General features: G+C 40.4%; 1 pseudogene; it reads right to left on the reverse strand.

Moving 5' to 3' along the window:
* Window positions 1-17: 17 nt before the first annotated feature.
* Window positions 18-27,956, reverse strand: LOC106840192 (THO complex subunit 7 homolog pseudogene; annotated as a pseudogene).

The raw sequence follows: 27,956 nt of genomic DNA on the forward strand, positions 1-27,956 counted from the left end.
TCAAGAACAGGAGCACGTTAGCTTGTTCGTGGCCTGGAACCAGTTTGCATGCTTGTTTCTCAAGCTTCTGAGAGCTTGCCATCATTTTCCTGAAGTTCATGGACGGTGAAAAGAAGAACATGATATCGTTTTCATCTCAGTTCCGGCTCATCTTTAGTATTTTCTTTAGTATGTTTGAAAAAGGCTCTAAGTCTTTTCCCAGAGCCTGTTGCTCTTTTCTGCTTCATGCCTGTTTGGATGATGCTGGAATACTTTCAGAAAAGCATTGGGTTCCTGACTATTTTTTCCATGCTCATTTTGCTTGAGAGAATCTGCATTTTGCCTTCAGCATTTTCCTTTCATGTTCTGCAGCTATGCTACATTCTATATCTTAGCACACTTTTTCATAATTCTTCAGTTCTCTGGGATTTGGATCATGTACCAGTGAGGTTTTGCCGATTGAAAAGCCGCATTGTGACATTGTGCTCAGCGTACATTGGCACCAGCCATATCCCTCCTCCTGGGATCCAGAGTTGCACCATTTAATGAAATTCTTCACTAGCTGATTAATTCTCTGACCGTCCCCATCAATTAAGAGGTGCTTCCTATGACTCACAGTCAGTCATAGGTCCCTGGCCTGCATGGTGGTAGTGATGATGGTTCCTAATAGTATTTTTTATTTTATTAAAAGTATTTTAAATAATATTTTATAACATTTTTATTGAAGCATAAGTCACAAACCATGAAATTCACCCCGTAGCATGTACAACTGTTTTTTAGTGTATTCACATAGTTGTGCAGCCATCACCACTATCTAATTACAGGACATTTTCATCACCCTAAAAATTACAGAACATTTTCATCACCCTGTTAGTCATTGAGGCTTTCTTTTTTGTCCATCCACAAGATGTCCCAGGTGCACCTTGTACATTTCAGGCCCAAGACTTTGAATCAGCCATGCCATTCCTTTGGTGAGCCCTAGACGTGGAGATGGTATTTAGAAACCACAATTTGGGAACTGGTGGTGTCATTCTACTGGGTTGTCATTATATCTAGATATTTTAGTGGACAGAACTAGGATATATTAATTTTTAAGAAGAAAAAATTATATTATGAAATTATTTTCAATTCAACCTTAACTCACAGAATTTTTATTTGGCTCCAATTTTATACTGCATTTCTTTCTCTCAGATTGAAAACCCAACAATATTAACATATTCTTTTGCTTTCTTCTATGATATATAAAATTTTAAAAATAATATTACTAATATCATTATTGGCCATAAAACTACTTAATAAGATTTCTTTTAAGCCCTGTTTGTCTCTAGAATTTATTGTAATAGGTATATATAGTCAAAATGCTGCTTTCTAAAGTTGTTTGACATAATGATGGTTGTACCATTAACCACTAATGATGGTTGTATGGTTATATCACTAACTTGGTAAGCAGTTAAGTTGATTCATTTCATCTTCTTTTCTATTTTTAGGGATCATTTTTGTGTTTTTGACAGTTGTATTTTTTTAATATGTGAAATATTTACATAATTTCAAAGTGAAAGTTATTTAACCAGGTTTATTCAGAAACAATCTGAATAAACTTCTGTTCCTACCCCATTCTATGCCCTCCCATCTTAGGTAACTTTTTAATTTTTGGTTTACTTTCCAGTGTTTTCTTTTGTGAATATAAGAGTATGTGTTCATATTTATTCCATCTCTTACAAAATGCAATCATAGTATTCATCGTATTTGGCACCTTGCTTTTTTCACTTGACAGTAAATTCCTGCAGATCACTCTATTTCAGTGTGTAGAGCTCTTTCTCACTGTTTTTATGTCTGTATAGTATTTCATTGTGTGGATGTATCCTAGTTTATTCAACCAGTTTCGTGTGTGTGTGTATATATGTATTATAACTTTGTGCATACATCTTTCTGTATTTTTGCCAGTGTACCTTCAAGATAGATTCCTAGGACTGCTGGAGCAAAGGGTCAATGCTTCTACAGTTTAAAATTATATATTGCTAAGTCTTCTACTATAGGCATGATCCATTTTGCTCTCCCATGAGCTGCCTGTGAGAATGTCTGCTTCCTCACAGCCTTGTCAAAAGAACACATTGTAAAGCTTTTGAATTTTTCTTCAGTATGATAGGTATCTCACTGTCATTTTTATGAGTCTGATGTGCTGCCGACTGCACCAAGAAGGCAGCTTCTCGGTGTCATTTTTTTTTCTTTTTATTAAGATCATGATAGTTTATCGGTGTCATTTTTAACTTATATTTCTTTTATTAGTGAGACTGAACATTTTTCCAAATATTTAGGCTATTTTTCATTTCTTCAATGATATGTCAGTTATCTGCTGCTGTGTAGCAAATGACCCCAAAACTAAGTGACCTAAAGCAACATACATTTATGATCTCACAGCTTCTGTAGATAAGTAGTTTGGGCACACCATGGCTGGATCCTCTGCTTCATGGTCTCTCACAAAGCTGCAATCAAAATGCGACCCAGGGGGCCAGCCCTCCGGACTGGTAGTTGGGTTCAGTGCACTCTGCTTTGGCAGCTGGGTTTGGTTCCTGGGTGCAGACCTACACCGCTTGGTGGCAGCCATGCTGTGGTGGCGACCCACATGCAAAAGAGAGCAAGATTGGCATAGACGTTAGTTCAGGGCAAATCTTCCTCAGCCAAAAAAAAAAACCAAAAAAAAAAAAAAGCCAACCAGGCCTGTGGTCTCATCAGAAGGCTCAGTGGGGAAGGATCCATTTCCAGTGCTCACTTACATTGTTGTTGGTAGGATTCACTAGTTCCTCACAAGCTATTAGACAGTCTTCAGTTCCTGGCCAGATGGGCCCCTCCATAGAGCTTCTCAGAACATTGCAGCTGGCTTCAGCAGAGCAAGTATGTGAGAGAGCAAGAGTGAGTGCCAGCAAGGGAGAGAATGCCCACAAAATGGAAGTCATGGGTTTTTTAATAACCTAATCATAAAAGTCACATCCCATCACTTTTGACATTTTCTACTCATTACAAGCAAGTCACGAGGTCCTCAAGGGGCGGAGATGAAGGGAATGAAGATGAGGAAGATAGGGATCATTGGGGGCCATGTCACAAGATTCCTACACAAACTGACTCATATGTATAGCCCATTCTTCTCTTAAGTTGGTGGTAGTCTTGATTTTTAGGAGCTCTTAATATGGTAAGGATATTTTTCCCTTTGCCTTTTGTGCTTTCCCTTACAAATGCCTTTCTTAATTTGTCGCCTTTGTTTGAACTTTTCTTATGGCATTTTTTTGGTTATACAAATGTTTTCTGTAAAGTCTATATATTGTCAAATTTATCAGTCTTTCTTTTGTTGCTTCTAGTATTTGAGTCATAATATAGGCTTATTTTTCTCACTGCCGTGTTATAAAGGCATTGGTTTATATTTTCCCAGTACTTGAATGGTTTAATTTTTACTGCATTCATTTGGAATTTATCCTGATGTACAGTGTGAGACATAGGGCTAAATTTATCCTTTTCAAATGACTCTCCTTTTGTACCAATACCACTTAATTAAAAAAAAAAACTTTTTTCCTCCATTGGTTTGAGATGCTATCTTTTTTTCATATACTAAATTTCCATAGATAATGGGTCCATTTGTGGATATTCTATTTGACTCCTTTAGTGTATTCATGTAATAATATGCCAACACTATACTGTTTTAAATTTTAGAGTCTCATTTTAAAATAATATGGACTTTCTTAGTTGTTTCTGCTTATTTTTCAATATGGATTTTATGGTTAACTTGTCTTACTCCAGACTGGGAAAAAAAAATCTGTTAGTATTTTTATTAGGATCATGCTAAATTTATCAGTTAACTTAGGGCTAATTTACATATTTGTAATGTTGAGTCTCCTTATGCAAGAACATGGTATGTCTTTCCCCTTTTGTTCAAGTCTACTTTTGTGTTTTGAGGAATGCTCAAGGTAGTTTCTTTGCATTGGGTTGTTTCCAGAATGGGGCAATTATGAGAAAAGATACTGTACATATTTGCATTGAATTTATGTGTGCATGCAAGTTTTCATTTCTCTTGGGTAGATATCTTGGAGTAGGATTGCTGGGGCGAATGGTAAGTCTAACTCATTCTTAGGATTTCAACCCATATTTACTTTCTTCATTTAGCATTTATAGTTGTGTGGGAGTGGTAAATGTTTCTTCTCTTGGTGATTATTAATGCAACAGTTAAGATAATTTTTTGAAAATTTGCATTAGGAGCATAGGCCTTATTGATATAAATCTAGGTAGCTGCTCCCAGAATGCCTCCCAACAGGTATGCCCTTTGTGGACTGTGGAATGTGTTTTTCTCCCAAACTTCACGGGTGGTCCAACTAGCTCCCAGGGTAACTTCTAAGCCCCCCAACACCCTTATTTGATTATACTCCCAAATCATGCAAGGTCAACTCAGGAGAGAGACGACAAATTCAGCTCATCCACTCACTGATTGTTTCTTTCACCAAACATTAATTGGATGTCTTTCACATGAGAGGTGCCACCAAAACGTTCAACCAAGAGCTTTGGAGATAAAACATATACAAGACACACACCCTCTACTAGTGCTGCTTGATTGCTCACAGCTCTTCAGATGTTTAAAAGGCATCAATTAAAACTAAAGGAATGATCAACAACAACAAAACCAAACAACCCAATTAAAAAATGGGCAGAGGATCTGAACAGACATTTTACCAAAGAAGATATACAGACGGCCAACAGGCATATGAAAAGGTGTTCAACATCACTAATCATTGGGGAAATGCAAATCAAAACTACAATGAGATATCACCTCACACCCATCAGAAGGGCTATAATTAATGACAAGAAATAACAAATGTTGGAGAGGATGTGGAGAAAAGGGTACCCTCATAACACTGCTGGTAGGAAAGTAAACTGGTGCAGCCACTATGGAAAAGAGTATGGTGATTTCTCAAAAAATTAAGAATAGAACTACCATATGATCCAGCTATTCCTCTTCTGGGTATTTATCCAAAGAACATGAAAACACAAATGTGTAAAGATATTTGCACCCCTATGTTCATTGCAGCATTATTCTCAATGGCTAAGACTTGGAAACCCAGAGTACCCATCAATGGATAAATGGATAAAGAAGATGTGGTGTATATATATATATATATATATATATATATATACAGTGGAATACTACTCAGCTACAAAAAGGAAGAAATCTTTCCATTTGCAACAAAATGGATGGACCTTGAGGGTATTATGCTAAGCGAAATAAGCCAGATGGAGAAAGACAAATACTATATGACTTCACTGATAAGTAGAAGATAAAAACAACAGCAGGTGAGTGATGTCAGCATCATGGTGGAGTGAGCTCTTCTCTTAGTCTCTTTCCCCTAAGATACAATGAAAATGACATTCATAAACCAACAGAGGACATTCACACAACACAGTAGACATCTGAGGGATCCATACAGCCATATGCCTAAAGGTGGGGGTACTGGATCCCCCAGGGAGGCAGTGGAAGGAGTTAAAGAGATCTCCTCTCCCTCCAGAGCAGCAGCGATCTAGGGCATGGAACCTTGTGTGGCACCTGGCATGCAACACTGAGAGGAGAAGGGGAAAAAGGCAGCCCTCCATGGGAATGCTTCTACTCTCAAAGTTGCCTCCCAGCCTGTGGGAACGCTGCACACCAAGGCAGCTAAGCAATCGTAGGGGCATCCACACCAAGCTCAGCAGCTCAGGCAGGCAGACAGTGAGTGCAGAGAGGGGTCCATGAGACTGCACATGTGAAAGAAAGCACCCCTACCCCCTCCCCCCAGTGCACCAGCTTGGCTGATTGGCCAGAACAGGGGTTCTCCACCAGAGCACCTGTGCATACATGTGTAAAACAGCAGTGGCCAGCAGGCAAATGCAGACAGGCTCTGTTAGCACAGCTTCCAACGGACAGGCACAACTGCCAGGGGTTGCAGAGAGCTCAGAAGACACAGCTTGTGCCCCCCCCCACCCCCCCCCCAGTGGTAGCAGGTGGAATCTGTGACCGGATACTACCACTATGTGACAGCAATAGTCCACCCCATAAAATAGCATGAAGAGGTACATTAACACCCCAGACCAGAAGGAAAATGACAAGTACACAGAAATCAATCCTGAAGTCACAGAAATTTACAATCTAAATGACAGAGAATTCAAAATAGTTATCATAAAGAAAATGAGTTACAAGAAAACTCAGAAAGACAGTTTAATTATCTCAGGAATAAAATTAATGAACAGAGGGAATTCTTCACAAAAGAAATTGAAACTACAAAAAAAAATCAGAAATGTTGGAGATGAAAAACTATAATGAATTAGATAAAGAAAAATCTGGAGTCCTTAGAAAAAAGGTGCTATTATGGAGGATAGAATCAGTAATTTAGAGGACAGAAACATAGAAATGTTGCAGATGGAGGAGGAGAGAGAACTAAGAAGAGAAATGAAGAAATTCTCTGAGAAATATCCATATCAATTAGGAAATGCAACATTAGGATTATAGGTATTCCAGAGGGAGAAGAGAAGGATTTCTTTATATATCAAAGAAATAATAACTGAGAATTTCCCAAACCTGGAGAAGGAGCTGGAATTACATGTAAATGAAGCTACTAGAACTTCTAATTACATCAATGTAATAAGACCTTTTCAAAGGCATATATTAGTAAAACTGGGAAAAGTAAATGACAAAGAAAAAATATTAAGGGCAGCAAGGCAGAAGAAAATAATCTACAAAGGAACCCCTATCAGGCTTTCAGTGGATTTCTCAGCAGAAACCTTACAGGATAGGAGAGAGTGGAATGATATATTCAAAATTCTGAAAGACAAAAACTTTCAGCCAAATATATTCTATCCAGCAAAATTATCCTTCAGATATGATGGAGAAATAAAAACTTTCCCAGATAAACAAAAGCTGAGAGAGTTCATCGCCACAAGACCCCCCCCCCACACACAAGAAATGCTCAAGAAGGCCCTCATACCTGAAAAAAAAGAAAGTGTTTACAAAGCCTTGAGCAAGAAGATAAATAGACAGACAAAATCAGAAAATTGCAGCTCTCTATCAGAAGAGGTTAGCAAACAAATATAACATTAAAGATAAAGATAAGGAAAGCATCAAGAATAACTATAATCACTTCATTTTAATCACAAACTCACAACACAAAATGGAATAAATTGTGACAAAAATAACTTAGACAAGGAAGAGGAAAGGGATGGAACTTGCTTAGACTAAGGAAATAGGCTATCAGAGAATGGAATATCTCATCTATGAGATATTTTATACAAACCTCACAGTAACCACTAAACAAAAAATCAGAACAGAGATAGAAATGATAAATAAAGAGAAAACTGAGAAAACCATCATAGAAAAACACCAAAATGAACTGACAGTCAGAAATACACAGGACAAGAAACAAGGGAAATACAGAACAACCAGACAAAGAGATAAAGTGGCAGTGTTAAGCCCTCATATATCAATAATCACTCTATAATCAATAATCAAATGTAAATGGATTGAATTCTCCAATCAAAAGACACAGAGTAGCTGGATGGATTAAAAAACAAGACCCAACAATATGCCGCCCTCCAGGAAATACATCTCAGTTCTAAAGACAAACACAGTCTCAGAGTGAAGGGATGGAAGACGACAGTCCAAGCTAATGGCAAACAAAGGAAAGCAGATGTTGCCATACTTAGATCAGACAAAGTAGACCTCAAGATAAAAAAGGCAATTAGAGAGAAAGAGGGGCAGAATATAATGATACAAGGCACACTCCACCAAGAGGACATAGCACTTATAAATATATATGAACCTAACACAGGAACACCAAAGTACATAAAGCAACTATTAACAGACCTAAAAGGAGAAATTAACAGCAACACAATAGTAGTAGGGGATCTCAATACTCCACTTACATCAATGGATAGATCATCCAGACAGAAAGTCAACAAGGAAATAGTGGAATTTAATGAAAAACTAGACCAGATGTACTTAATATACACTTAATATGTACTTAAGATATAGAGAGAACACTCCATCCAAAAACAGCAGAATATAGGGCCAGCCCAGTGGCGCAGTGGTTAAGTTTGCATGTTCTGCTTTGGCAGACTGGGGTTCACCGGTTCAGATCTCGGGTGCAGACATGGCACTGTTTGGCATGCCATGCTGTGGTAGGCGTCCCACATATAAAGTAGAGGAAGATGGGCATGGATGCTAGCTCAGGGCCAGTCTTGCTCAGCAAAAAGAGGAGGACTGGCAGCAGTTCGCTCAGGGCTAATCTTCCTCAAAAAAAACCAAAAAAAACCCCCAAAAACAGCAGACTACTTCTCAAGTGTACATGGAATATTCTCAAAGATAGACCATATGTTGGGAAACAAGGCAAGCCTCAATAAATTTAAGAAGATTGAAATCATGTCAAACATCTTTTCTGAACACAGTGCTATGAAACTATAAATCAACTATAAGAAAAAAGCTGGGAAAGTGACAAATAGGTGGAGACTAAACAACGTGCTACTGAACAACCAGTGGATCATTGAAGAAATTAAAGGAGAAATCAAAAAATATCTGGAGACAAATGAAAATGAAAATATACCATATCAACTCATATGGTTTCGCAGCAAAAGCGGTCCAAAGAGGGAAATTCATAGCAATACAGGGCCACCTTAACAAACAAGAAAAATCTCAAATAAGTAATCTTAAACTACACCTAACAGAACTAGAAAAAGAAGAACAAACAAAGCCCCAAGTCAGCAAAAGGAGGGAAATAATAAAAATTAGAGCAGAAATAAATGAAATTGAAACAAACAAAGACACAGAAGAAAGGATCAATGAAACTAAGAGCTTATTCTTTGAGAAGATTAAAAAAGTGACAAACCCTTAGCCAGACTTAATAAGAAAAAAAGAGAGAAGTCTCAAATAAATAAAATTAGAAATGAAAGAGGAGAAATTACAGCAGATACCACAGAAATACAAAGGGTTCTAAGAGAATACTAGGAAAAACTATATGCCCACAGATTGGACAATCTACAAGAAATGGATAAATTCTTAGACTCATACAACCTCCCAAAACTGAATCAAGAAGAAATAGAGAATCTGAATAGACCAATCACAAGTAGGGAGCATGAAACAGTAATAAAAAACCTCCCCCCCAAAAAAGTCCAGGACCAGATGGCTTCTGTGCAGAATTTTACCAAACATTCAAAGAAGATTTAATACCTAGCCTTCTAAAACTATTCCAAAAAATTGAAGAAGACAGAATACTTCCTAACTCATTCTATGAGGCCAACATCACCCTGATCCCAAAACCAGACAAGGACAACACAAAGAAGGAGAATTACAGGGTAATATAACTGATGAACATAGATGCAAAATTCGTCAACAAAATATTGGCAAACTGAATCCAGGAATACACTAAAAGGATCGTATACCATGATCAGGTGGGATTTATACCAGGGACACAGGGATGGTTCAACATCTGCAAATAAAACAATGTGATATACCACATTAACAAAATGCGGAATAAAAACCACATGATGCTCTCAATAGATGCAGAGAAAGCGTCTGACAAGATCCAACATCCGTTTATGATAAAAATGCTCAATAAAATGGATATAGAAAGAAAGTACCTCAACATATTCTTTTTTAAGATTGGCCCTGAGCGAACATTGGTTGCCAATCTTTTTTCTTCTTCTTCTTCTTCCCAAAGCGCCCCAGTTCATAGTTGTATGTTCTACTTGTAGGTCCTTCTAGTTCTGCCATGTGAGACACCACCTCAGCGTGGTCTGATGAGCAGTGCTAGGTCCACACCCAGATCTGAACCAGTGAAACCCTGGGCCTCCGAAGTGGAGCACGTGAATGAAACCATTTGGCCATGGGTCCGGGCCCTACTTCAACGTATTAAAGCCATACGTGACAAACCAACAGCCAACACCATACTCAACAGGGGAAAACTGAAAGTCATCCCTCTGAGAACAAGAACAAGACAAGGGTGCCCACTCTCACTCCTATTCAATATAGCACTGGAGGTTTTGGCCAGAGCAATTAGACAAGAAAAGGAAATGAGAGGTATCCAAATTAGCAAGGAAGAAGTGAAACTCTTACTGTTTGCAGATGACATGATGTTATATATAGAAAACCCTAAAGACTCCATCAGCAAACTATTAGAAATAATCAACAACTACAACAATGTTGCCTGCTGCATGGCTGCAATGTTGCAGCAATGATTTTGAATACAAAATCAACTTACAAAAATCAGTTGCACTTCTATGCTGTAATAATGAACTAGCAGAAAGAGAACTCAAGAATACAATCCTATTTACAATCTCAACAAAAAGAATAAAATATCTAGGAATTAATTTAACCAAGGAGGTGAAAGACCTATACAATGAAAACTATAAGACATTATTAAAAGAAATTGATGATGGCATAAAGAAATGGAATGATATTCCATGCACATGGATTGGAAGAATTAACATAGTTAAAATGTCCATACTACCTAAATAAATCTACAGATTCAATGCAATCTCAATCAGAATCCTGATAACATTCTTCACGGAAATAGAACAAAGAATCCTAAAATTCATATGGCTCAACCAAAGACCCCGAATTGCTAAAGCAATCCTTGCAAAAAAGAACAAAGTTGGAGGCATTACAATCCCTGACTTCAAAATGTACTACAAAGCTATAGTAATCGAAACAGCTTGGTACTGGCACAAAAACAGACACACAGATCAATGGAACAGAATTGAAAGTCCAGGAAGAAAACCGCATATCTTCAGACAGCTAATCTCTGACAAAGGAGCCAAGAACATACAATGGAGAAAGGAAAGTCTCTTCAGTAAATGCTGTTGGGAAAACTGGACAGCAACATGCAAAAGAATGAAAGTAGATCATTATTGTTCACCATACACAAAAATTAACTCAAAATCATAAGGTAAGGTAACTTGAAGGTAAGATGTGAAACCATAAAACTTCTAGAAGAAAAGACAGGCAGTACACTCTTTGACATCAGTCTTAGAAGGATCTTTTTGAATATTATGTCTACTTGGACAAGGGAAACAAAAGAAAAAATGAACAAATGGGACTTCATCAGACTAAAGAGCTTCTTCAAGGCAAAGGAAACCAGGAACAAAACGAAAAGACAACCCACCAACTGGGAGAAAACATTTTCAAATCATGTATACAACAAAGTGTTAATCTCCAAAATATATAAAGAACTCACACAACTGAACAACAAAAAATAAACAACCCGATCAAGAATTGGGCAGAGGATATGAACAGACATTTTTCCAAAGAAGATATACTGATGGCCAATAAGCACATGAAAAGATATTCAACATTGCTAATCATTAGGGAAATGCAAATCAAAACTACAATGAGATATCGCCTTACACCTGTTAGAATGGCTTTAATTACCAAGACAACAAATAAAATATGTTGGAGAGGATGTGGAGGAAAGGGAACCCTCCTACGCTGCTGGTGGGAATGCAAACTGGTGCAGCCACTGTGGAAAACAGTATGAAGATTTCTCAAAAAAATAAAAATAGAAATACCATATGACCCAGCTATCCCACTACTGGATATCTATCCAAAGAACTTGAAATCCACGATTCAAAGAGACTCATACACCCCCATGTTCATTGCAGCATTATTCACAATAGCCAAGACATGGAAGCAACCCAAGTGCCCATCAACTGATGAATGGATAAAGAAGATATGGTGTATATATATACACAATGGAATACTACTCAGCCATAAAAAAGACATTATCGTCCTATTTGCAACAATGTGGATGGACCTTAAGGGTATTATGCTAAGTGAAATAAGTCAGACAGAGAAAGACAAACACTGTGTGATTTCAGTCATATGTGGAAGATAAACTAACACATGAACAAAGAGAACAGATTAGTGGTTACCAGAGGGGAAGGGGGTTGGAGAGTGGGCATAAGGGGTAAAGGGGCACATGTATATGGTGACTGACAAATAGTAATGTACAACTGAAATCTCACAATGTTATAAACTATTATGACCCCAAAAAAATAATAAAAACAGCAGCAACAACAAACACATAGATACGGAGATTAGATTGGTGGTTACCAGAGGGGACTGCGGGAGGAAAGGAGGAGAAAGGGGAGATAGGGCACACGTGTGTGGTGACAGATGGTAATTAGTCTTTGGGTGGTGAACATGATGTAGTCTACACAGAAATTGAAATATAATGATGTACACCTGAAATTTATATAACGTTATAAACCAATGTTACTTCAATTAAAAAAAACTAAATGAATGACTGAAAAAATAAGGCCTTAATAGGTTAAAAATTAGACATACTTCAATCTCAGAGCCACCCACTCAGGGTCATATTGAGTTCACAGGACAGAACCAGAGGGCTAATATGGAATGTCCTTTCAAAGAATATTTATTTAAGTCTTTGAAAGCATAGTGTTTGAAAATGTCTCCCCACTGTGACATAGGGCTATCAGCTATTTAAATATGTGTTCCAAAAACATTGCCTATGGACCCACGTGGGCAGGATGCTCTGCTAGGATGTTAAACAGACTCTTTACCTTTGGGCTTTATATTCTGATTTGTGGGCAACAGATACTTCTTTTCTAATGGAGATTTTTGTAACATTTTAATAGCATTCTTTAGTAAATCTCCTTTCCTTGCTGACCATTACAGTCACGCATCATTTAACAACCAGGACACGTTCTGAGACATGTGTTGTTAGGTGATTTTGTTGTTGTGCGAACATCATAGTGTACTTACACAATCCTAGATAGTATAGCCTACTACACATCTATGCTAAATGCTACTAATATTACGGGACCACCGCCATCTATGCGGTCCATCGTGGACTGAAATGTCGTTATGTGGCACATGACCATAATTGCATAATATCCTTAGCTCTCAAGCCTTGGGAACTGGGAAGAAATCACAGCCTTTTGCATTTAGTTAAAGGTTCAATGCTTCCTTTCCATGTCTTTGAAAGGCGTTGGATGGCCCGTCTGAGTCCCGTTCAGACCTTCAGGGCTGGCCTTGGACAGATTCCCATGTGTTCTCCATGCAACTACAAGAATGGCTTGTAAGATGATTCCTAGGTAAACATCACATTTCCCCCAATGAAATCTTTCCCTGTAGTTGGTCTAAGTAAGACCAACCTTACATACCAGAGCTTTGAAAGAGGATTTGTGTAATTTGATTGGATTGCAACCAAGGGTTACTTGGAAAGTGGATGCTTTTAGAAGACATGCTTGTGAGGAAGGCTTCCTTGAACCGGTGCTCTCACAGAGGTGAGATGGGGACAATGCAGGGGGCTGCACGTCTGCCACCTGGTGGTCACAGGGGGAAGTGACTGAATTGGCTTGGGCTGTGGAAAGTGGTCCCTTGACCCTCTTCCGCCTTGAATCTCAACAGAGAGCAAGCTAATGGGTCGTAAAGACTTTAGGTGTAAAAGGCAAGGGGACCACCATGGCAGAGTCTGTTTTGGAGGGGCAGTATAAAAGCAGAAAAGGGAAAAAGGAGTTTCAAGACCTTCTGAAGGACCTTTTGGAAAGATTCTTTAAGGGACTCACTATATTTTTTACAGGAATAAGCAAACAGAATGAGTTCTGTAAGGGCTGATGGCATTTCTCTCATTCTTTCTCCCCCATAGAGCTCCGCCCAAGGTAACCAGGAACCAGAGGGATGCCATATGGCATTTAGGCAGGAGGCAAGAATCAAAAAGTACCAGGACATTTCTTGTTGAGACCAGGAAGGAAGGAGTCACTGGTGACAGCACTCCCAGAGCAAGGGAGGGCGGCACAGGTCAGTGCTGGCAATTCCTTCATCCTCCCTAGCCTGCTCCTCAGTCCCAGCCCGGACTCTGAGGAAACAGCAGGGAGTGACAGTGTCATAATGCCCAGTGAGTTGAGCATTTCATGGGTCATGAACCTTTCACCTTTCTCTTCCTGACAGGCCTAGGGAAAGTGCTAGGTTGGCTTGAGCACCAGGAAGCACGGTGCTCCTGTGGCAGAGAGACAGGTGGCTCCCAACTGCCACATGAGGGACTGAAACTCTAAGTATTAAATTAAACCTGTATAAATGTACAACCTTAAGCCTAATCAGGTGACAACCATATTTAAGGAAGAATGAAGAGGAGGAAGAATGGAATTAACCTTTGCAACCAAAACAAAACAGAACAATGCCATATATGAGGGCCTTATGTCAATATCTATCCACGGGTCCTTGTTCAGGCAAACTTAAGGAAGGCGCATTCCAGTTGGCCTGACCCTGACTCCCATCGTGGGACATCTTTCAATCCACTGTGGGAATTCTTACAGTTTTCCTACTTAAGACTCTCATGAATTACAGTGACTATTCGGCCTAGGACCTCAAAAAAGAAATTTTTATTCTAGAAGGATTTCTCAACTCTTCAAGAGGTATTTGACTACTCTGATCCTTCATGTTGTCTCTTGTCACATGCCCCGCTTCTCAAAATTCACCCACCAGCCCTGGTAGTCATGGCAACTATTGACCTTAAACAAATAGACAGCCAGTTATCTCTAGCGAAAATTGGTTTATTCGGGATCAACAAAGAATTGCAATTCAGGATCTGCAACCATGGCAAGTCACATGCTAGTTGCGAGCAACAAGGGGAGGAAAAACTCTTTTATAGAAACTCTTTTATAGAGGGGAAGGTGAAGTTGGAAGGGCTATTGTAAACAGAGTCCATTGGAGGAACTGAAGTTGGGCAGGTCGTGGCTTCTCACTGGCTGAGTTGTGACAGTCTCTCATTGGCTGAGCGTCTTGCCAGTCAAGAAGAGGCCGTCTTTCTTCCTGCTGTTGGGCTCTGCCATGGTGGTAGGGCATGAGCGCTCCCCCTTCCGTCCTCCCAACTAAATTTTGAATGAGGTTTCTGTTTATTAATTTTCACAAAACATAAGAATGTTTGGATTTACTTATTTCCCTTACAACCTGGCAGTTACTAGTATTTGTACTTCTGAGAAGTCCTCCTTCTGCCTTTTTTTATTTGTTGAAGGAAACCACTATGGTTGGTTTTTTTTTTTGGCCGTCGTTAAGAAGAGCCTTGAGACTTCTTGGGGGTATGAAAATAAAGAAAGGAAAACCTCATTTAAAGTGGAGTCAGGGGGGCCAGCCCGGTGGCACAGTGGATAAGTGCGCACTTTCTGCTTCTTGGCAGCACGGGGTTCTCCGGTTTGGGTCCTGGGTCCGGACACGGCACCGCTTGGCAAAAGCTGTGCTGTGGTAGGCGTCCCATGTATAAAGTAGAGGAAGATGGGCACGGATGTTAACTCAGGGCCAGCCTTCCTCAGCAAAAAGAGGAGGATTGGCAGATGTTAGCTCAGGGCTAATCTTCCTCGGAAAAAAATAAAATAAAATAAAATAAATAAATAAAGTGGAGTCAGGAAGCCCTGAAGGGAGAGCTCTCACACGCATATGCCTGGTTGCAGCTGCATAACCAGCAGGAAGAAAGAAGATAAGAATTATTTTAACAAGGTCTGTTTGTATAGAATTCTTTTTTTGGTTTAACTTTCATTGAGGCCACATTGGTTTATAACACTGTGTCAATTTCTGGTGTACGTTATTCTATTTCAGCTTCTGTGTAGACTGCACCATACTCACCACAAATAGTCTCACTTTGTGCGTATAGAATTCTTTACTTAAAATTCTCTGGGTCTCAACTTCTTATCTGTGATGATAAGAATGTTACTTTTCCTCAGGTACAAGAGAGGACGTTTTTTCACACGGGAATTTCATCTGCTTTTACGAAAAGGAAGGAAGAGCACTGTGCTCCAGCAAGCACGCAGTAACCGGCACTTGCAGCCAATGAGAAAGCACCGCAACCTCAAAGGCTTGTTCTTCTCCAGTGAACTCTGATTCAAAACAGCCCTCCCCAGTTTACTCCTCAAATCTGCTAAAAGCTGACCTTCCGTTGTCCCTTCAGACTTGCCATGGTTCACCATGGCCCGCTTGTCCAGAATTGTAATTCATCTGCTATTCCCGAATAAATTCATTTTTTTAGCTTGCCTCAGTTTACCTCTTTATTTAGGTTAACAGGGGTCCTGTTTAATCGTCTCATCGTCTCTGGAAGATGTTAGATGTCACTGGATGGTCGTACAAAAGAGGTAAGCCCAGGCTGTCTTTATTTTGATATGAACGACAATCATCGCATTTCAGCAATCTTGACTAACCTCTGTGCTGTTGGCTTTTTTAACTGAGGCCATCTGAGTATCACCTGAATGTGAATTATAACTCAGAGCACTGAGTACTGTCATCTCCACCGTCATGTCTCTCTCTAGAAACAGTGACATGACTGAGCGTGAGTGTGGGAAAATAAATGGCTAACTAGTGACATAGAAATGGAAGTGATGGTGTCACCAAACCACAGGGTGTCATTCCTTCAATAAATCGAACACATCTTTGTTCTTTATAAAGTATCTGCTTTTCTGCGATACCTTTTTATTGTAGTAAAATATACATAACCTGGAATTTTCCATTTTAGCCATTGTTAAGCATACAGTTCAGCAGCATTAAGGACATTCACGGTGTTGTGCAAACATCACCACTATCCATCTCAAGAACTTTTTCACCTTCCTCGACTAAAACTCTGTCCCCAGTGAACACTAACTCTCCCTCCCCCAGGCCCTGGCATCAGCTGTTCTACTTTCTGTCCCTATGAGTTTGACTCCTCTAGGGACCTCATCTAAGTAGAACCACACAGTATTTATCCTTTTGTGACTGGCCTATTTCTCTTAGCGTAATGTCTTGAAGCTTCATCCACATCGTAGCGTATGTTAGACTTTCCTTCCTTTACGAGGCTGAATAATATTCCATTGCATGGCTAGACCACATTTTGTCTATCTATTCATCCATCTATGGACATTTGCGTTGTTACCACCTTTTAGCTCTTGTGAATAATGCTGGTATAAATATGAGTGTGGGGATATCTATTCAAATCCCTGCTTCCTCTTCTTTCGGGTATATATAAGTGGAATTGCTACACCATATGATAAATCTATGTTTAATTTTTTGAGGAATTGCAGTACCATTTTCCACAGCAGCCACACCATTTTACATTCCCACCAGCAATGCACAATGATTCCAACTTCTCCACATCCTTAACCATGGTTGTAATTTTTTTTGATAAAAATATCAGCTTTTAAAAGGCCTTTAAGGGCCAGCCCGGCAGCACAGCGGTTAAGTGCGCACGTTCCGCTTCGGCAGTCCGGGGTTCACCGGTTCGGATCCTGGTGTGGACATGGCACCACTTGGCAAACCATGCTGTGGCAGGCGTCCCACATATAAAGTAGAGGAAGTTAGGCACAGATGTTGGCTCATGGCCAGTCTTCCTCAGCAAAAAGAGGAGGATTGGTGGCAGATGTTAGCTCAGGGCTAATCTTCCTTTAAAAAAAGAAAAAAAAAGGCCTTTAGTCACACTGGGATAAGGGAGACTCAGAGGCGAGTATTTCTATTTTCCCATATGCTGCTGTCCTTCAAGATTCACTTTCATTTTTTATAGGACATAGAGAAGGCCTCTGGTGGCCATTATTATAGTTGACATGGAACTTGTCTATTTTTTGATACTCTGTGGATGTGAATGAATGTCATCCAATATCGGGAGAGCCAGGAAGCACTGTATCCACAGCAAGAGCTCTGCAGCCTGGCTTCGCCATTTATATCTATGTGACCTTGAGTAAGTTACTTAGCCTCTCTGTGCTCAGTTCCCTCATCTATAAAATGAGGATTGGAACTGTACATCTATCATTTGGCTGTCATTATACGTGTGTGAGAAATATTTGGTGAGAAGCAGGGATGTGTGGGCCGTGCCCAGAGCCCCAAACTCTACCTAACCATATCTCTTATATTCTAGGTGGCTCATCTCTCTGTGGGTCTTTTAACATTGACTGGACCTTTTCCCCTTCCTGATCAACATTTCCTACTGCTGCAAAGAATATTTGCCATTCTCCAATCTTCTGAACCCTTGAGTCCTTCTACATGGTCCATAGGTAAAATTTTAAAATTAGGTATATGGAGTCTTCCAAATGAGGTCTTCAGAAAAACACATCCTCACCCCACTGGTTTCAGACACAGGCACACCAAAACTTCCCCAGACTGGCACATTTTCCTGCAACTGTAACATTCTCCTTCGTGATTCCCTCACGCCATCAAACTCACTGGTCCTGTGGTCCATTCCCTCAGACCTCCATTGGCAAGGAAGTCTTATTCCTGGAGAGAGAGTTAATCACATTGGCAGTCAACCCCGAACCCAGCTTGCTAATGGAACTTCCCAAGGAGGAGAACCGCTGCCTTCACGCAATTAGAAAGCACACTCTCCAGAAGACTGTGGGACAGTGGGCACAGTGTTGGGAATATCAGGCTTCTCAGCAAGGAGCTATAGTTTGGAGGCCCCTAAACTCTTCTGCATGGGCAGTTGCTTATATTATCCACATGCCAGTCCACTCCGAGCAGACCCTGCCTCATTCCCTTCTGCTATTCAACAGCGGGAGAAGCTCTAGGAATACCATTTTCTGATAATCCCTACCACTTGCTGCCAAGGATTCGAACTGAAAAAGACATCCAAATAAATTGGTCCACAGTCTAGATTTTGCCTCATAGAAGATATTTGCTTCATGCAAAATATATCAGGATATTTTTACATTGCACCCAAAAGAAGCCAACATCTAAAGGTGGAATTTTGAGCAAGTGATAGGTAAAAAATAGCACCCCTGAACTCGTTCTTTTTAAAAATTCTTTTCTTTTCTTTTCTTTTGGCAAAGAACACTGGCCCTGAGCTAACATCTGTTGCCAATCTTCCTCTTTTTGCTTGAGGAAGATTGTCCCTGAGCTAACATCTGTCCCGATCTTCCTCTGTTTTGTATGTGGGACGCTGCCACAGCATGGCTTGATGAGCGGTGTGTAGGTCCACGCCCAGGATCCGAACCCGCAAACCCGGGCCACTAAAGCAGAGTGCACAAACTTAACCACTACACCACTGGGTCAGCCCCCCTAAAAAAAGTAAATAGGCATGATTCGTTGTGTGTAATATATTCTAGATTGTCAAAGTCATGTTCATTCTGTTTTTAATTATAAAAGTATGTGTGTTTTTCATTAAAAACTATACAAATTATAGGAAAATACATAAATAAGAATGAAAGACTCTATTACTGTCAGTTGCTCTCCCTAGAATTACTCTTTTGTGACATCCTTCTAAACTTTTTAAGAATGTATGTCTTTTTCTATCTATTTGTATCTATTTGTATATATATATATCTATTTGTGTATATATACATTATCTATTTGTATATATAGAAAGAAAATTCTATCTGTTTTTCTTTTGACACAAATGGTCATACTATATGTATTGTTATTCATTTTGGGTTTTTTGGGTAAAATACATAAATTTCTTCAGAGAGTGCATATGGATTGCCATTCTTGGTAATGACTGTATAACAGTCTGCTATAATCCTGGATGTACCATAATTGATTTAAGCATTCTTCTATTAATAGACATTTAGGTTATTTCCAATTTTTCTCTATGACAAATGGTGCTGTAACTAACATTTCTCTATTTTTGCAAATGCTTATAAATACCTTAGTATTAATTCCTAGAATTGGAATTGTTAGATGAGAAGTATGAACATTTCAACTTTTGAAAGATATTGTCAAATTGTGCTCCAAAATGCCTTGCAAATTAATGTTCCCACCATGGTTATGGATTTCTAGGCTTCTTTTATTCTTACACAAAATATTTAATGCACTAACTGAAGGTCAATACATATATAGAACACTTAAATATAACTTTTAGACAAGAAGGATGAGATGTAAATACTTAGCACTTTCAAAACTGTGGCTCATTCGTTCTGTTTATTCTTTCTCTTTGGCGTTCCTGGCTTGACTTCGTGACACCTCTGCCTCATCTTCAGTCAACCTGAATTGAAGAAATTGTTCTTCAAACTGACGGGCCTCTTTTGTAGTTATTTGACCTGGGCTCTTGGCATAATTCTAACCAGCAGCAGATCCTGGCGCGTGTGGGAATTTGACAGCGACATTGTTCCCGTTGTGTTCATTGGACTTTGGGACGTTTTCTTTTCTCAATCGTTTAACATCTCTGGCTCAATGGTTGAGGTGCCAATGTATTGCAAGATGAATGGGAGCTGGCACATTGCAGATGAAATCTGGTATGGGCAGGACCTGATACTGTTGGCGAATTTTATGACATCAATAGCTCTGATTTTTAGCTCACTCGCACTTTTTATCGGCTGGATCCATGCCCCATACCCAGACTTCCTGCAGTCTTCTTACAATGCCTCTTCCTTCTTCCTTTTTCTCAGCTCTAGTTGTACCACGATTACAGTGAGCTGGAATTTCGCCATGGATTTTTATGGCAAAACCACCTTTACCTTTCCACCTAGCTTTCCTATTAAGAAAGAAATGCTAAGAAAGAAACGCTTCACCTACGTGTTCCCACTAGGGATCACAACTGCCATCCTCTCGCTAATAAGCGCCACCATGTTCTTCTGTGAAATGTGTTCACTAAAACACTGGAATCAAGTGAAACCCATGGCTGCCGGCAAATGTTCAAAAGAAAAGGTTTGAAGGAAGGGTACTGTCTGGAATGGCTGGCAAAGTTTTCTTGAAGAAATTTCCTACATACACGTCATATTGTCGAATTCATCTACTCATTTAAAATAAAATATATATATTTTTAGAGTGTATCTGAAGCTTATATTCTCCTCTCCTGCTCTATTCTGCAAACTTCTTTTCTTTGAAGCTTTTCACTTCCTCAAATCTGTTGACAAATATATTCTGTACACATGCTGTCAAAAATCAAAGGCAGGAAGGAGCTGGCCTGGTGGAGTAGTGGTTAAGTTCATGTGCTCCACTTCAGCGGTCTGAGGTTCACAGGCCCAGATCCCAGGCGTAAACCTAGCACCACTCGTCAAGCCATGCTGTGGTGGCGTCCCACATAAAATAGAGGAAGATGGGCACAGATGTCAGCTCAGGGCCAGTCTTCCTCACACACACACAGAAAACAACAAAGGCAGGAAGAAATACTGATATAATGCAAGCACATGGGTACAGCATCAATGAACACAATCAACTCTAAGCTGAATGAGAAGTTATAAATAAGGTCACATATGCACACAAGAAAACAAGCATGGTTAGACCTTAGAGATCTTTAAGACATTATAATCAGGTTATAGCAGGGTTTCTTAACCTCAGGACTCTTGACATTTTGGGCTGGTTCTTTGGGGGTAGGGGCTGTGCTGTGTGTTGTAGGAGGTTTAGCAGCATCCGTGGCCTCTACCCCCTAGATGCCAGTAGCACTCCTCTTTCCCCTGAGCTTAGACCAAAAGTTGTCTCCAGACATTTCCCAATGCCTTTTGGGGGCAAAATTGCTCTCCATTGAGAACCACTGGGTTAAAGGTAGCCAAGGAACCTGGCTAATGGACACCATGGCATGTTGAGAGGGTTGCGAGGAAAACTATTTGTCAAATAAAAGTGCTCAGGCTCAATATACCATAGCATCCATTTGCCTGGGTCTTCGGATACCTTTAACTCAAGGGTCTCCTGGGGGCGATTGTACTTCCCTCTCTCAGGGGACATTTGGCAATATCAATGAAAAATGTCATTTTTGAAGAATAAAACTCTATATTAGGGTTAGGTAGCCGGATAGATATAGCTGACAAGAGAACTGGGGAACTTGGAGGATAAAACTGAAGAAATTGCCTGAAACATAGCATGAAAGATAAAGAAGGGAAAACGTGATAGAGCATGAAGGATGCATGGAAGCCAGAGTGAGAAGGCCCAATGCGTGCTCAAGGCACTTCAGTGCAATACAAATAGATTGTGAAAAAGACAACATTTGAAGTGAGGTTGAAATTCTTCCAGAATTAGTGAAAGACAGGAATCCTCAAATTAAGAAAGTACATTGAGTCTTTTTTTTTTTTAAAGATTTTATTTTTTCCTTTTTCTCCCCAAAGCCCCCCAGTACATAGTTGCATATTCTTCGTTGTGGGTCCTTCTAGTTGTGGCATGTGGGATGCTGCCTCAGCGTGGTTTGATGAGCAGTGCCATGTCCGTGCCCAGGATTCGAACCAACGAAACACTGGGCCGCCTGCAGCGGAGCGCACAGACTTAACCACTCGGCCATGGGGCCAGCCCTTTTTTTTTTTTTTTTTTACATTGAGTCTTGAGTAGGATAATAAAGACAGATTCACCCCTAGACATATCATAATGAAAATGCAGAAACTTCAGATAGAAAGAAAAATTCTTAAAAGGAACCAGAGAAAAAAAATAGAAAGTAATGATACAGGATCTACAATTAGACCAACAAACCCCAGACTTCTTAACAAAGAGCAAACAGTTAAATAATACCTTCAAAGTGCTGGAAGAAAGTAATGGCCAACCAGTAATTCTATATCTACTAACCTATCACTTAAGATTGAGGACAAAATGAAGACACTTTCAGATAAAGAACTTACAAAAGGAGACACTTTGGGAAGAAAGTAATTGGACCCAGAGTGAAGGAGTTGGATCCAGAAGCAACGATAAACAAAGAAATTGGTGAGCACATGGGTAAATCTAGACCAGCACTCATTATAATTTTTAAATGTCTATATTATGGAGTTCACATATAACATGGAAGGTAGGAGAGAATAATTAGGGCCAAAGCTGTTTAATGTCCTTGCTTATTCTGAGTCATTGATTAACTTTATGTTTTAAGTGAGTATGTATACTAAAATCTTAAGAGTAACCACTAAAGAAATAGGAGATGAAAAGAAATTAAAGGTAAAAGGACTGGAAAGGAAGAAATAAACTGTAATTTTTCAGAGGCAACACGATTATGTAGAAAATTCAACAGAAGACTACATAGTCATGAATCAATTTATAGGAATTTTCTAGAAAAGGCAGCACTGTAGAGACAGAAACAGAGCAGTGGTTGCCAGGTGCTAGGAGTGAGAGTGGGGAATGACCACAAATGGGCATGAGGGAACATTTTGGGCTGACAAGCATGTTCTAAAACTGGATTGTGGTCATGGTCCTACAATTATATAAATCTACTAAAACTCTTCAAACTATGCACCTTAAATGAGTGAATTTTATGGTATACAAATTATATCTGAACAAAGATGTTTAAAAATGAAACCCAGTTGCATTCCTGTACACCAGTGACAACTTTTCAAAAAATATGACTTTAAAAGAAGATGCTATTTACAATGGTAAGAAAACCAATAGTGGTCCAAGGAATGAATCTAAAAGAAGGTGTGCAAGACTTTCATGGGGAAAAAAAGAATCTTATTTAAAGTCATGAAAGACAAGTTAATCAAGATGTAGACTATGTTCATCAATGAGACGACTCAATGTTGTAAACTGGCAATTCTCCTTCATTTAATATATTTCCAACCAAAACCCCACAAGAGTTTTGTGTTCATTTAGGGAGCATTAGTTGCTGTGACAAGAGATAAAACAACAGTGACTTAACACAATATAAGTCTATTTCTCACTCATGTTGTGTCCTCCAAGCTGTGACCCAGGGACTCTGGATCCTTCCGTCTTGTAGCCACATGTCCTCAACAGGTAGATGGCAAGTTCTCTGGACCTGTCTGCATCTAGTCAGAAGTGAAAGGAGAATGGAGCATCACTTACAGGACACTTCGTAGGCTGGCCTGGAAGTGGTGTGCAGGATTTCTACTCACTTAAGAGAGACTAGTACCAGCTATATGGCTGCGAAATTTAGTCCAGCTATGTGCCAAGGAGAAAAGAAAAACAGATTATGGGGAGCACACAGCAGTGTCTGCTGCAGTTTTTCCTGAAGCTTGATGAGCTTATATTCCCAGGCTCCTCCTGAGCTGCAATATGGACTTCTTCCTGGGATATGCATCCCACGCTAAGTCAGAGCTCCTGGAATGTAAACTTCTACTTCAGAAGCCACAAAAAACATGCAGGGTTTATTTGCATAGCTTGTGGTAGAAAACGGAAATCACATTATAATGTTATAAGTGAAATGTATCAATCAGACCTATCATTACATAAACTGTATAAGTTTTCCTGTGACTTACAAAATCCTCAGGCAGCCAGCCCTGCTCTGCCACCCTACCCCAAGCCAGTGTCTAATTTGTTTCTGACTGGAAGGTACATGAAATGGAAAGGGTAGCAGAGCCAATACAGTGTGAAGCTTGGCATCTTCAACAGCCACTAACAGTTTGGCCTTGGCTAGTTATTTGACTCGGTCCCTCAGTTTCTCCATCTGTAAAACTGGAGTAGTAATTGTTTTGTCTTCATGTATGATTGTTGTGAGACTAAAAGGAATAATACAGGTTCTTCAACATTTCTCGGCACATAGTAATCCCTCAGCATATATTAGTCGTTGCTGTCACCCCTGCTACTCTGACTGTGACTGTAATTTATATCCCAATCCCCTATCAACAGATATTTTGTTGTTTTCACCTGTTCTCTGTTATGAACAATGTTACCCAAGCATCCTTTTATTTCACGTCTTGGCTGACTCATACGTACCTTGCTGATCCACAAGACTTTGGTCTATAGATCTGGCTGGGTTACAACCCACAGCATGGATCATGATACCTCTTTTTGTAATTTTAAAGAAAATGTCGAAGTGCCATCAACTGAAGGCAGAAAAGTATTAGCTTGATTTTCAGAAAGATAAAGAAACAAATCCTGAAATCTGAGAACTGGTGAACTTGAATTCAATAATCCACAAAATACTAGGATATGATAGATACGTAATTTATGAACCCCTTGGATGATGGCAATCTTCAATGGTCAGCATGAATTTTCTAGGAACAGTCTAGCTAATCCGCTTACTACTTCCCCTCAGGTTAAGTACTACTCTGATTGGCATTGCAGATAGAATGGGCTGCAATGCATCCTGGTGCTTGAGTGACTGAACCTCTGGGGAGAAGGGGAAGCTCCAGCCGTGATAGGGCAAGGGCTGGGAAGTATGGGTGAAGTCACAAAGGGTGGGCCAACAGTCGGGCCAACACAGTTCTGTGAGGTCACTTGACCCTAGAAACCAGGCCTGCAGCTGGGCCAGAAAAGGAGCCCTAGGGAAGAAGCCTGGCAAGAAGCCCAGTCAACTCTATAGGGAGGTTTGATGAAGGCCATGAAATGGCCATCTATGGCTATAAGACTGATTCTAGACCCTACTGGTTATGGATGGAAGCTGTCACTGTACGTCTTCCCATATCAGGACTGGTTTCCCGTTTCAGGACAGCAGCACTTGCTCCTCCTTGAGAACCACGACCCTTTGGATCCTTGACAAGAATTGGTGTGAATGTCATCCTCAGACACCGGAAGCCATCTAAATGTGGCTGGTGTTTAACACATATAGAGCTTATTGCTCATCCAATTTTCAGATCTCCTGAGTAAGAGAATTGCGTCTTCCAGAGATGTTGGGGTATATGAAGGCTCTTAAGACTCTTTCATAATAAATAAGAGAAATCAACTTGAGTTAGTCTAAGTCAGTGATTCTCAGCTGGGATGATTCTGTCCCCCCGGGGGATGTTTGGCAATGTGTGGAGACATTTTTGGTTGTCACAACTTGGGGAGTAGAGTGCTACTGGCATCTAGTGCATAGAGGTCAGGGATGCTGCTAAACAACCTACAATGTGCATGACAGCCCCCAGCACAAAGAATTATCCAGCCCCAAATGTCCATAGTGCCTATCTGAGAAACCATGGCCTAAGCCAAAAAGTAAACAAACAAGCAAAACAATTTATTGGAAGAGTCCTAGGGTAGCTCACAGAATCTAAGGAGAAGTTGAGTCAGTCTCCAAAAAAGAATAGAACCATGCCAATCTGTGATCCTGAGCAGTAGAAGAAGTTCACGGATGTTTGCCAAGCTCTACCGTACAACTCCCAATTTCTCGGGAAAGAATTTGATTGGTCCATCAATGATCAGAGTCCACTCCCAGGAAATTCAGCTATGGCCAGAATAGGATCATGTGGTGGAAACATGGCACACAGGGGACACTCCATAGGTGTTTCCTAGATGAACGAATGACCATGGCTGCTGGCAGCCACTCCTGTGAGCTGCGATGGTGTTATGAGAGATGGGGCAGAAGCCTGCAAAAGAATCAATCACATTCAGCCTGCAGTGTTATCTGTTGTTAACCCATGTTCATCCCTCTCTGCTTGTCCACTCTCTCCTGCCTTCCAACCATTCTCCTAAAACTCCCTGCTTCAGTTGCACAGGCAGCCATGAACATGAGCTGCTGTTTCCTGGAATTTCAGCAGCCTTTTGATCTCCTGAAAGCCAGGAATAATTCTCCTTGACCTTCACTTGCTCAGCCAGTCCATTCTTCCAATACCTAATGCCCTGTATTAAATCCTTCCTGTTTGAAATACCTGGAATTTTCCTGACCAAAACTGACTGGTGTAGCAGAGATGGTTTCCAACACTCCTCGCTGCACATTTGATGATCTCTTGGCTAGTAGCCTTGTTGGCAACCTCAGACCCCAGAAGTCTTCCTTCTTCCCACCAGGCCTGAAGTCTCTGCAAAGCTGGGCCTCTCAAACATGAGTGAGCATCAGAATTCCCCAGAGGGCACATAAAACATGGTTTCCTGGACACCAATCTAGCATTTCTGATGCAGTGGGTCTGGGTTGGGGCTTAAGAATGTGCATTTCTATCAAGTCCCTACTGAATGCTGGTACTGTGGGCCCAGAACCACCATCAGGAAACAGTCCTAACTAGAGCCTTCCCCCTTCTACCTAAAGCTCACTCATTTTGAACACTTGGTTGAATTATTAGTAATTTTTAAAAAATGAACCCTCCAATGATGACTTTGCCATAGTTTCTGTTACCTGCTACACATAAGACCTTATGTTGTTGTGCCCTCCCTTTTCCTAAACTTCTGATGGTGTCCATTGTTTGCGATGTTGCTCTCCCGCCTCCCACCTTCATGAGAGCATGTGGACTTTTTCAGGCACCCACTTTTCCTAGGGTGTGATACTTTATTCTGAAGTGGGAAAATTGAGTATAAATTTGCTCCTTTAAGGGAATTTTTTCAATTGATATTTAATAGTAAGCAACAACAGATTAAAATTAAGCCAATCTGTGGGAAAAAACAAGAGGGAGAGAAGGAGAGGAAGAAGTCCAATTTCTGAAAGAAAAGGAAAACAACTTCTGCATTGGACACATTCTTAAGAAAGCTTGAGGTCAATAGTCCATTTTTAACAAAGTTTAAAAAGTAAACAAAAGGCACTTTTCTTGAAAAGTCCAGTTTTGAAAGAAATGAGGTTGGTTTTTCAGCCAATCTATTGGCATAGAGCTGTGACATGATCAAAAGAAGTCCTCTGGTCAAAAGGAAAAATCCACCAATCCAATCGCTAAACATGGCATTGTCGTATTCCCACCAGGGCACCTTGGTTGGGAACTCAGCGCCCCAGAACCTCTGCATGGTGACATGGGTGATGTAGGACATGGGCACTAAACTGGTGAGTCCAGCATGGAAAAAGAGAGCTCCCCTGCCACGTTCATGCTTCTCTCCAAAGAACTTCGCTGGCAGCCTCCATACTTCAGACATTCCAGTCCCAGAAGGACAGCCACAAGCCAAAAAGAACCAGTGATGCAGGCAACACACGTGAGGATGCGAGCCACCAGCATTTCGGTGGCCAGGTTCTGCAGGCTGGCAGAGGCCTAGCACACTCCGCCACCCATGTCTTGAGTCACCCACGTTTCCCACAGTCCCAGAATGTACTTCTCACTCTCGAGTAAACCCAAGGAGAAAGTCCGCCGCTGAGGAATGCAGAGGGTCACCAGGGCACAGACCCGGCCAGCCCCACATACTAGACAAGGCACAGCGTCCCACTCCTCACCTTGCTGTTCAGGCCCAAGTACGCTAGTGAAACTGCATCTCCTGGCAAGAAGAGGGCTGCCTTGTTCAACTGCCGTCTTGAAGAATTGGCAGCAGTTCGTGCCAGCCCAATTGCAGGCAT

Source organism: Equus asinus, chromosome X (genome assembly GCF_041296235.1).
Source record: "Equus asinus isolate D_3611 breed Donkey chromosome X, EquAss-T2T_v2, whole genome shotgun sequence".
NCBI classification, from domain to species: Eukaryota; Metazoa; Chordata; class Mammalia; order Perissodactyla; family Equidae; genus Equus; species Equus asinus.